At 36.7% G+C, this 13,140-nt stretch overlaps 1 long non-coding RNA gene across 1 annotated transcript; it reads left to right on the top strand.

The window, feature by feature from the left end:
• The first annotated feature begins 5,023 nt into the window (after window positions 1-5,023).
• Window positions 5,024-6,919, top strand: LOC125779615 (uncharacterized). Its single transcript, XR_007423403.1, has 3 exons — window positions 5,024-5,546; window positions 5,604-5,777; window positions 6,032-6,919. It is a non-coding gene; the product is annotated as an uncharacterized LOC125779615 (long non-coding RNA).
• Window positions 6,920-13,140: the final 6,221 nt, after the last annotated feature.

Below are 13,140 nucleotides of genomic sequence, written 5' to 3'. Positions count from 1 at the left end.
TTGGCTGTAACTTGCAAGTTGCTAAAGCGGGCAAATTATGCACTTTCACTTTAATACAAAATCGACTTGTTACCTGTTATCCGGCTCGAAGGACCAATGATAATTCGGGTGGTGGAGCACGGTGCTCGCTTGTTCCGTAGATGTGGTTGGCCGTGGGGAAACGGTCGGCGCAAATGATTCCACAAAATATTAAATAAAAAACCAAAAGTTTCATATAATATGTGCATTTAAATATAATAAATTGGACAAACACTTACCTACGTCTGTATCGCTAAGCGGTCGCAAAAGGAGAGAGCGCGCAACTATTTAGTTAGTGTTTATTTGCGCGCGAATTAAAACTTCGAAAAAGAGAAAAAGAAAAGATTGATCTGCCGATACAGACGTGGCCAAAGAAATTGGGCGGGGGCGACGTCAACACAACTCAACACACATCCACATCAATCAACCCACATAACAAAAAGGCAGGGAAAAAGGATTGCGGATACAATTCGATAAAAAAACTTGCGCAAGTACACTACACCTCATCGGCGCCTCACAATTCGTCCAAAACATTCGTCACAGACACTTCGCATATCAATTTTCGTTGTTCCTACACCCAACCCGCGCGCTGTAATTAAAGCTGTTTATACACATTAAATCGGATCAATCCTGCATGGGGCGTTCAACAATTAATTCGACCGCAATAGTGCTCATCGGCTAATTTCCACCTGATACCCTTCATTTATTCTATCGTATCTTGGCTGTAGCAAATGCCTTTATATACTTATGTACTTATTCTACACATTTATTGTTAAATGATAATTGTCAAAATTAATCCTTTTAATTAAATTAAATTGCATTGAAAACTTAAAAAGTGTTTTTCTTGCCCCCCCGCCTAAACATGGTTGTGATTGATACGGGGGGGAATTCCTCTAACTCCCAAGACTGCAATTCTTATGAAAAAAAAATTGAAAAAGAAAAAGGCGGAGTGGACGAAAAATTGATTTTACTTTATTTATTTTATTTTATTTTATTTTATTTATTTTATTTTATTTATTTGATTTTATTATTCACTTTCACTTCACTTCACTTTTTTGGGTCCTTATACATACATACATATGCTCTCAGCTTGATATTTTCACTGCAAATGAGCTCATGCTTGTCAAACATGAGTGGAGATGATCAAATTATCGGCCGTCAACTAGAAATATCAAAAATTTTCGATTTTCATCAAACAGAGCCGACAACAGGTCGGTGTAGCGTACGTGTAGCCGACGAGAGCCGACGACACCAACACACTTAAAGTGTTTGACGCAATTATTTGATCGTCTCCAGGGCACTTTAAGTACGTTTTTGGTAAATTTTCAAATATATTTCGTTTATTGAAATTCATAAAGATTAAATTTACCTAGTTTTGATTAAAATTTTATTTATTGAATCAATATATTGGTAAATTTTATTAAAAATATTTGAAGAATATATCTATTTTTATTTAAATTATTACAAATAGTTTTGTTTAGTATTACACATATTATATGGGTGAAAATAAGCCTCCGGAGGAACGAGCACCCAAATATCGGTAACGCGCCTATATTGCAACCTCTTTATTTTTTTAAGTCATTTTATTTAAATCTCTGTGCCAGAAAAAAAATATTGATTACATATGATTCTTTTGTTACTTGTATGTTTCCACAATGGTCAGCTCTTTCTAAGTTTCTGTAATACTTTTCTTAATTTTCTTGTTTCAGCGCGATTCCTTGCCATATCAGTCAAAATAAACGCCTCCGATGAAGACCATATCTTATCGTCGTACCACATCTTCAAGATGAATTTAAAATCGTTTTTATTTTTCTCTGTCACATTTTTTTATTTGCAATTATTTACCGCTAATTTGTCTATATCATTCTTTAGTACACGAATCGCCAGATAGCACGATATGTTTGTACAATTCGGGTCGTATATCAATGTCGGCCGATTGTATGGTGTTAAACAATAACCCAGCGATGCCTTGTGCTTCAACGTCGATTAAAAGCGGTTGGAATAGCGCCTCAAAACCTTTATTACACAACCATCGGGTAACTCCAGTAAAGAAAAATATTAAAATTATCGCACGGATTATATTCGTTCAGACGTTTACGAGTCTTTTTCGGGTTGGTAATCAGCAATAAAATTAGTTTAAAAAAATTCGCCTTGATTTCTATCTATAGATACATTTAAAAAAAATATTTGTAATTGAAATATTTATCAAATAAGAGCTTATCGTTAAAACACCAAAATTGGGCAAAAAAATTTCTCAGCCTCCTTTATTACTTTTTCTTCCTCTTGAAAAATAGTGTTCTCTCTTAACCACAGAATGTCTATAGTTCTTTCACTCTTACGCTCCTTCATTGAAAATTGCAGAAAATGTAGCAGTGTAGGTGAACAGCAGGAAATGTTTCAATGTGTTGGTGCAATCTTTTACCTCCGTCTTGCAGGGATAATTTTTTATATTAAACACAAACATGTACATCTTCTTCTTCTTTACTGGCGTAGACACCGCTTACGCGATTATAGCCGAGTCAACAACAGCGCGCCAGTCGTTTCTTCTCTTCGCTACGTGGCTCAATTGCCTACTCAGTCCGAAGTAGCACCTGTTTGCAAGAGTTATCCTACGTTGGATTTCCAGGCTGACATTGTTGGTGGTGTTTACGCTGGTTCCGAGACAGACGAAATTATCTACAACTTCAAAGTTATGACTGTCAACAGTGACGTGAGAGCCATGATATAAATATCATCGGCATACGCCAGCAGCTGTACACTCTTATAAAAGATTGTACCTGCTCGATTAAGTTCTGCAGCTTGAACTATCTTCTCCAGCAGCAGGTTGAAGAAGTCTCACGATACGGAGTCGCCTGGTAAGGTTCACACAATACGCTTGATAGAACCTTATATGCAACGTTGAGGAGGCTTATCCTACGATAGTTTGCGCAGATTGCGGGGTCTCCTTTTTTATGGATTGGGCAGAGCACACTTAATTCCAATCGTTGGGCATGCTTTCGTCCGACCATATTTTACAAAAATACTGATGCATGCTCCTTATCAGTTCTTCGCTGCTGTGTTTGAATAGCTCGGCCGGCAATTTATCGACCCCGCCGCTTTGTTGTTCTTCAGGCGGATAATTGCTATTCGAAATTCTTCAGGGGAGGACAATGAAACGTCTGCTCCATCGTCATCGATTGGGGAATTGGGTTCGCCTTCTCCTGGCATTGTACGTTCACTGCCATTCAGCAGGCTGGAGAAGTGTTCCCTCCATAATATAAGTATGCTCTGGGCATCGGTGACTAGATCACCTTTGGGGGTTCTACAAGAGTATGCTCCGGTTGTTATGCTCCGGTCTTGAAACCTTCTGTAAGCCGCCGCATTTTTTCGTAGAATTTTCGAGCATTACCCCTGCTGGCCAGCTAATCAAGCTCTTCGTACTCACGAATTTCGTCCTCTTTATTTTTCTGTCTGCAAATGCGTCTCGCTTCCCTCTTCAACTCTCGGTATCTATCCCATCCCGCGCGTGTTGTCGTCGATCGTAACGTTCCGAGGTAGGCAGCCTGTTTTCTATCCGCTGCGACACGGCACATCTCGTCGTACCAGCTGTTCTTTTGACACGACTCCATCCTCCAATTTTTGCAACACAATTGCTATAAATCAATTAAATTGTCAATACATAAACTTACTTGTATTTATTTGAATAAAATGCAACCTTATTCTATATATTTTACCAAAATCCAATAACTTGGATGACTGTAGCAAGTATTGAAAATGATTAAAATGGTGCAACTTTTATTAAAATTGTGTTATTTATTTACATGTTGAAATTTAAACATTTCGATTTACCCTGATGAAAGTTTGACATTGATGGAATAATATCTCTAGTGGAAAAATGCCAAAATGTGGTCTCCCAAAATGGTACATATTTGTTTATTTATTTATTAGTATAAATAAAAAAAAATTAGTTGAAGTTTGATTAGAAATACGAAAAGACTTTTACGACTATCCAATATTTATATTACATTTTTGGCGTATTCAAAGATTCGGTGAATTCCTCCCAATGGTTGCAAGTAATCATAGACACTTTCTTTCAGTTTTCTTTCAACATTTTATGAAAAAACATACAAAAAATTATACTTATAAGAAAGCAAATTATTTTTTAATACGCTTTTATTAGCTTCACTTGTATGTATGTATGTATGTTTGTAACTTTTTTAAGTGGTACTGAAACGTGGAATATTTGAGCGACACTGTAGGAAGGCAATAGTAAGTTTAAGCAGCTCACCAAAAGGATGCGCTTAAAAGTATGCAACATCTATATAAAACTAGTTTTAGTGACATTTAAATAGCATACTGATTTGAGCATCGACCGTTTATAAGATGCAAGGTTGTACAGTAGAACATGCAGTAATTTATCTGGTCTCTCGACTGTTTGCTGCTGGACAAGCTTATGTAGCACTTAGTCGTTGTAGATCTTTGGACTGTATTCGAATTGAAGAACTGGACTGTTCAAAGTTGACAGGTAAAACCCCATGTAACAGTGAAGCTTTAGAAGAAATGATTCGATTTATAAGTAATAATTCTTAAAGTCGTCAATAGAACTTGGTCGTAAATAATGTAACAATTAGTCAATGAAATGTTACGAGTAGATACTAAATGCTGCCAAAGTATCGATTTACTTAACCAATACTTCATATCATAGTTCATATTTTAACAAATTTTGGGGTTTCTCACATCAAACTAAAAAATTAAAAATAAATATAGTTAAAAAAAACTAAAAAACACGCTTTTAAAGCATATCAAACTAAAAAGTGAAAAATAATTCTTTGTATAAACTAACAACAATAATGAAGGAAAAATTCCTGCATTATTGTGAGAAAAGCGTAAGCACCCCACGCTTTTCTCACAATAATGCAGGAATTTTTCCTTCATTATTGTTGTTAGTTTATACAAAGAATTATTTTTCACTTTTTAGTTTGATATGCTTTAAAAGCGTGTTTTTTAGTTTTTTTTAAACTATATTTATTAACATCTTTGTCTTAAAAACAGTATTTATTTCGGATAAATACTGACGTAATAATTATTGAACTTATAGCATTCACGCGGGTTACACATTTGGGGTACTCACAACGTGTCTTAAAGCATCGTAAAATCACAAAATCATAAGTTTTTATGCTAGTGTAAAAAAATTGTTGTTGGATTGCATACTAAAATAAGTTTACGGAAATACAACTATGAACGCTGTGTATTCGGTTCGTCATAACTGATCAGCTGATTTCTGTTTACATCAGGTGGCCTTTGTGTTGTGGTTACATTTGTGTTTAAATTTAATTTTCTTTCAATTTTCTTTTGTCAAGGGTTTTCGGAATAATGGAGCAATATAATGTTATACAGCTAATATAAAAATGCATAATAAATACAATTTAACTAATTAAATGCGCTTTTAGACAAAAGCAAAGCGGGTGCGTTCCAACCCAACCAGAAAGTGGCTGTTTGAAGAAGAAAAGCCATTGATTCAATATTTGACACAAAACAGGTATTTTGAGGTAAATCTATTAATTACAATACAACTTAGAAGTAATCTGTTAGAATTTTAATTATAGAAACCAGCGTCTCAAATGTATTATAGACGATTTTCAATGGAGAGCAACATTGCGGTGGACTGGAAGCTGACACGCTCGAAGGTTCGTTATATGCGTACAACATATAATATAACAAAGCAAAAGCATGGGAAGGCTCAACGGGTGCAGGGAGTATGGAAGGCGAAACTATGAAGGGTAAGATTTTGTTTTGTAAATAAAACTAAATTTTCACTGTTTCTGCGTGCGTATAGAAGTGAAGCAAATAGTATTGAGGACAATTGCGAATTTGTGTAAATGGTTCAAACTATAAAATGAAGCGGAACGACAAGTAAATCGCATCATAACTTGCGATTTTAAATGTTATTCATTCTTCTAGTGGTACTTAGAATAACTAGACATTTTTATTTCAGCCACTTTACTTAAAATGTGTTCGTTTTTTTATGAAATAGATGAAATTTTCGGCGGTAGAGTGGTTGAGTCAGCAGTAATCAACGACAGTTTGGGAACAACGAAAAAAAAAAATTGAGCAAGAAATGAGTTTTAAGGAGAAAGAGATGGAATTAAGTGAAAGGGAATTGATGGTTAAAGAAAAAGAAGTGGAAAAGCAAGAATTATTACTAAAAGACAGAGAAATGGAGATGAAACTAAAAAATTGGAAAGTAATGAAAAATTAAAAACAATGGAAATACAAATGAAAGAAAGATTGGCAATAGAGGAATTGAAACACAAATACAAATAAGTGGAAGAATTGGAAGAAGTGGTGCAAGAGAATTTTAAATTTCCTGAAGTGAATTAATGTACCTGAAGTTTATTTTTAATAATTACTTTTTATATTAATTTTTAAATTAAAAAAAAAATACATTTTTACATATGAATACTAATACTAATGAACAGTGAATACACGTTTAAATAATGATGTATTTTAACTTAATCCATGATTTTGTATGAAGTCAAGAAGACTAGATCTTGTGTTACTTCCTGGTGGTATACTATATTGAGGTGGGTTAATTTCAACGCTTTCTTCGCTTTCAATTTGGAAATTGATTAGCATATTATGGAGAATGCAGCATACCATGATCCACTCATTGCATTCTTTTTTATTTTGGTCATTTATCATTCTAAACTTCAATTCTTTCAAGCTACCTTTTTTTCTTTTAAAATGCCAAAAAAAGTCTCAAATCGCACACGATATTTTGAAAAGTACTTATTGAAACTTTTTCTTTCTTTGGTAGTGTAGTTCGTACTATTTTGCCTAAACGGTGTCCAGCAGTCCACTGAGAGTTAGATACAAATCGTCGATGATGTTTTGCAAGAGGGCTATTCAAGAAGATTTTGGCGTCATGAACACTTCCAGGGTATACTATTGTGACTTGTCTAATTCGTAGCATATAGTCACAGGCAACTTGCATTTTAATAGCATATTGGCGTTGTCGGGAATAAAAAAGTTCATGTTTTTTGGCTGGCGCTTCAGCCAACTTTGATTCGGATCCATCAATATATCCTATACAACCTGGCATCTCTTTCCGCGTTGCAGTAACAATTTCCAACCGTTCATTTTCATTTGGCCAAAACAGAAACTTCTCTTTTGATTTCAATATTGCTTTAAATACGCTTAGTTATATTTTGAATAGTGTCCCCATCACTCACGCCAAACAATGAAGCAACCTTTCGTATGGATAATCCATCCATTTAAATAGCACTATTTTTAATTGTAAATCTAAAGGAAGTTATGCTCCACTAGAATTTGTGTTAAATACACCACCGTTTATATAATCTAGTATGCGGCGAAATTCGACCGGGCGAACAAGAATCGTTTCGTTGAAACGGCTGCCATCAAAGTTCCTAAGTACATTATGTTGTCATTGGGATGACTTTGGTATTCCGAGATGAACACTTCTACGAGTGTTTAATAAACAAAGTAAACTCAATGAAAAATTTTCAAACATTTATTTCGTCACCTGAAAAATAATTTTTACGTAAATAAATATGAAAGGGAGGCTTGCTTATAATTGTAAAACTCACTTGAGTCAAGTGTTATCAGATTTAATGCCTGATTCTTGAACAGCGTATCCATTATCTTAAAATTTTCACACCCCCTTGGCATTTTGACTGCGAAATACTTATTTTTGCAAATATTGTAATTTTTGTTTTTTCAGTCAGCTGATTGATAAGTGATTTACGACAACAAATTTATAACGACGTGTTCACAACCATTGTATTTTGTCTTAATTTTTGTTTATGACTTATAACTTTATGAAACGTTGTGAATACCCCAATTGTAATATTCACCCTATTATTTTTTACATTACGTTTTGTACCTAACTTTTATCTCTCCTTTCATCAACATCCTTCTTTTTAATATAACTTTAAAATGACCTCTAGAATTAAGTACTCTCATTCTTGTTTCGATCTTCAAAGGAGAAAAACCTAAATTTGAACAGTGTCAATCAATTTTGTAAATTCTCAATATATGTATATGGCAACCTCAAATGATCATTACGGCGTTAATTTAATCTTCGGCGCAGCACTCCTAAAATACAACTCTACCTAACTCCTAAATGCAACGCTATCATATGTTTTTAATCGTTCATTCCTTTTATTATTATATTCTTACTAGTTCTTAAGTTATAAAGAATAAGAAATAAATCTCTTCTGCTATTGGACGTCAAGCATAACGCATCATCTTCACTTGTTCCCACATCTGGTGACCCCGAAGGTAAATTGAACATATTAATTTCATAGGAATGGCGTTAAACGATAGCCATGTGGTTTCTGGCAACCGGTACTCCGACGTCAATATTGGGGATTTTCCAAATTCAACTTCACGTCTACCACTGCCAACAATGACCGAAGACAACATCGAAGCTTATTTTTATTTTCTGGACTTTTGGTTTAGCACTTCTTTAATTTCCAACGATAATAGGAAATTCGACATCGTTCTTGCATGTGTACCGCTTAACAAGCTGATAGAGCTTCGCTGCATCATAGACGCTGCACCGACAAGTTTTAAATACAAATACATTCAGGACAAAATCGTTGAGCATTTTTCGGACAGTCAACCCACTGTTGACTGCAATGTGTTCTTAAAGACATGGTTCTAGGCGACCGAGGCCCCAGCGAGTTATTTAACGACATGAAACGCGCAGCCGGGACGACTCTGAATGACAGCATTTTACACGATCTATGGGTAAGCAGACTTCCTCCGTATGTAAAGGGTGATTTTTTAAGAGCTTGATAACTTTTTAAAAAAAAAAAAACGCATAAAATTTGCAAAATCTCATCGGTTCTTTATTTGAAACGTTAGATTGGTTCATGACATTTACTTTTTGAAGATAATTTCATTTAAATGTTGACCGCGGCTGCGTCTTAGGTGGTCCATTCGGAAAGTCCAATTTTGGGCAACTTTTTCGAGCATTTCGGCCGGAATAGCCCGAATTTCTTCGGAAATGTTGTCTTCCAAAGCTGGAATAGTTGCTGGCTTATTTCTGTAGACTTTAGACTTGACGTAGCCCCACAAAAAATAGTCTAAAGGCGTTAAATCGCATGATCTTGGTGGCCAACTTACGGGTCCATTTCTTGAGATGAATTGTTGTCCGAAGTTTTCCCTCAAAATGGCCATAGAATCGCGAGCTGTGTGGCATGTAGCGCCATCTTGTTGAAACCACATGTCAACCAAGTTCAGTTCTTCCATTTTTGGCAACAAAAAGTTTGTTAGCATCGAACGATAGCGATCGCCATTCACCGTAACGTTGCGTCCAACAGCATCTTTGAAAAAATACGGTCCAATGATTCCACCAGCGTACAAACCACACCAAACAGTGCATTTTTCGGGATGCATGGGCAGTTCTTGAACGGCTTCTGGTTGCTCTTCACCCCAAATGCGGCAATTTTGCTTATTTACGTAGCCATTCAACCAGAAATGAGCCTCATCGCTGAACAAAATTTGTCGATACGTAAAGCGCGAAACACATTTCGAACCGAACACTGATTTTGGTAATAAAATTCAATGATTTGCAAGCGTTGCTCGTTAGTAAGTCTATTCATGATGAAATGTCAAAGCATACTGAGCATCTTTCTCTTTGACACCATGTCTGAAATCCCACGTGATCTGTCAAATACTAATGCATGAAAATCCTAACCTCAAAAAAATCACCCTTTACAAGCAGCGATTATTGCTACAAACGTCGCTATCGTGGAAAAATTAAAGATCGCTGACTCCATTATCGAAACTCTTGGGATGCGACACAACCACGCGCAAGAGGGTCTGGCACTTAGTGATGTCTCGAGCTTGAAACTTGAAATAGCAGAATTGACTAGGCAGGTGCATAAAATTTTCAATAACAAAGGATCAAATTTTCGCAAAATTAAAAATTTTAATAGATACCGGTGCGGATGTTTCCGTTATACCAAAATGCAACAAAGCAAACCGAGCTTCTCCTAACGGTATACAATTTTTTGCCGCAAATGGATCCCCGATCTCTGTATTCGGTGAGGCGATTCTGAAACTTACTCTAAATTTATGACGCGAATTTTTGTGGAATTTCGTTATCGCTGATATTTCTCAAGCAATTATTGGCGATGACTTTCTGTCTCATTTCGAGCCCTTAGTCGATCTCCAAAATAGATGTCTACTCGATCGCAAAACCGAATTAAAAACGGTTTGCGAAATTGAAGAAAACGTGTATATTCAGCATAAAATCTTTTAACGCGAATTCTACTTATTCGAATATTCTCGCAGAGTACAGCGATATCACACGCTCCCATTCGCTAAATTCACCAACAAAATCGCCTGTAGAACATCGAATTATTACCACCGGTCAACCTGTCTTCGCACGGCCACGCCGTCTTTCACCCGAGAAACTAACCGCCGCTAAAGCTGAATTTGATTCGCTGATGAAACTGGGTAGTAGTAACTGGCAAGCCCATTACATATGGTACGTAAGCCTGATGGAATGTGGTGACCACGCGGGGATTATCGTGTACTAAATGCAGTAACAGTTCCTGATCGATATCCATTGCCATTTTTGCACGATTTCCCTAATATCTTGGACAGAAAAGGCGTGTTTTCTAAAATCGATTTAAAAAAGGCCTTCCACCAAGTGCCAATAAACAAAGAAGACATTTGTAAAACGGTGATAACTACTCCTTTCGGACTCTACGAGTTTACGCATATGACGTTTGGTTTGAGGAATGCAGCACAGACATTCCAAGGACTTATTAACGAAGTTTTTCACCATCCCCAAGCAAATGGTCTCGTCGAAAGAGATGGCATCGTACTTAAAAAGCAGCACTTCTATGCCATAACACTAGTCAGTGGACTTCATATTTACCACCTATTTTATTGGGCTTACGATCCACATATAAAAACGACTTGGATGCAGCACTTGCGATTATCTTCAGAATTTTTCATCGATAGCAAACCAACATCCAGCGAAGCTGATATGGTCAAACAACTACCTTCATGTATGCGAGATCTGCGACCAGTTGACACCGCTTGGCACGCCAAACAAAAAGTTTTCTTCCACTCCGGGTTAAAAATCTGCCAACAAGTTTTCATTCGAGATGATCTGGTGCGACCATCGCTATCGCCTCCATACAAAGGACCATACAAAATTATTCAACGATTTCCGAAATATTTTTTAGTGGAAGTAAACAACAGCGTTATTAAAGTTTCAATAGATCGTTTAAAACCTGCTTTCATCGCCGCTACACAGAGTGTTTGGGAGGGGAGTATTGTGGCAACCTCAATTGATTATTACGGCGTTAATTTAATCTTCGGTGCAGCACTCCTAAAGTACAACTCTACCTAACTCTTAAAGGCAACGCTATCATATGTTTCAATCCTTCCTTCCTATTTTATTATTATATTCTTACTAGTTCTTAAGTTATAACGAATAAGAAATAAATCTCTTCTGCTATTGGATGCCAAGCATAACGCATCATCTTCACTTGTTCCCACATATACATATAAATATTGGTAAAATATAAAATCGTGTTTGATTTATATATTAGGTTGTCAAAAAAATCTCGCGGTATTTTTATTGAATTTTATTTTTTTTTCAATTGAAATTGAAATGAATTTTTGATGACTCATGCCCAGCTCTTGACCGATGCTACGGCTGCTACTATGCCGGTCTCTTTCGACCAATTCAGCGATTTTATCGTAATTTTCGACGACAGGCCTTCCGGAGCGTGGCGCATCTTCGACCACCTCTATACCAAAACGAAAACGTTGAAGCCATTGTTGTGCGGTGGAAATAGAAACTGTATCGGGTCCATAAACTGCACAAATTTTATTGGCGGCTTGAGATGCATTTTTGCCTTTATCGTAGTAGTACTGTAAAATATGCCGTATTTTCTCTTTATTTTGCTCCATGTTTGCGACGCTATAACTCACGAACAACTTAAAAGAAATGGCAATCAATCAAACACGAGTTAGCGCGTGAAATGAGCTTTCCAAAAAAGTATAGCATGACCCGATGCGACGAATAAACGATTTAACTAGAACTTCGCGCTTTCAGCGCCAACTAGCGAAAATACCGCAAGACTCTTCCAAATTTGGACCACAACTTCGTATGTTGTGTGTGATGAAGGTTGTGTTGTATGATGAATGTTGTGTTGTGGGATGAATGTTGCGTTGTGGAATGAATGTTATGTTGTGGGGCGAGATACCATGAAGTCATAAACACTTGTAAACGCCCCTAGGTACCGAATACATAGACCCCTGTAATTGTAGTCTACTTTTTGTCGAAAATAATCGATCAATATATGCGAAGCACAATTGAAATTGAAAGAAAATCTTTTCCTGATAATAATATTTCTGTATATAGAATATAGGTTTATTTGGGCCAACAATTCAATGAGCCCCCAAATACCCAATATAAAGATTTTCGAACTTCCGTGTGATTTCAGCCAGTGAGTTACATCAATGAAAATTAGGGAACATGTTAAACTCTTACACACGCAAAACAAATGGGTATGGCAGTGAACGAGGGCAAGACGTAATATCTCATGTCATGAAACAAACAGTCGTCGCACTCGCGACGTGGCTCTCACGTCACTGTTGACAGTCATAACTTTGAAGTTGTAGATAATTTCGTCTATTTAGGAACCAGTATTAACACCACCAACAACGTCAGCCTGGAAATCTAACGCTGGATAACTCTTGCTAACAGGTGCTACTTCGGACTGAGTAGGCAATGGAGAAGCAAAGTCCTCTCTCGACGAACAAAAACCAAACTCTATATGTCGCTCATAATTCCCGTCCTGCTGTAAGGTGCAGAGGCTTGGACGATGACAACATCTGATGAGTCGACGTTGCGAGTTTTCGAGAGAAAGGTTCTGCGAAAGATTTATGGTCCTTTGCGCGTTGGCCACGGCGAATATCTCATTCGATGGAACGATGAGCTGTACGGGATATACGACGACATTGACATAGTTCAGCGAATTAAAAGACAGCGGCTACGCTGGCTAGGTCATGTTGTTCGAATGGACGAAAACACTCCAGCTCTGAAAGTATTCGACGCTGTACCCGCCGGAGTAAGCAAAGGAAGAGGAA

This window comes from Bactrocera dorsalis, chromosome 6 (assembly GCF_023373825.1).
Source record: "Bactrocera dorsalis isolate Fly_Bdor chromosome 6, ASM2337382v1, whole genome shotgun sequence".
Lineage (NCBI taxonomy): Eukaryota > Metazoa > Arthropoda > Insecta > Diptera > Tephritidae > Bactrocera > Bactrocera dorsalis.
Note: the sequence above shows the minus strand (reverse complement) of the source record. Positions and strands in the feature narration are given on the sequence as shown.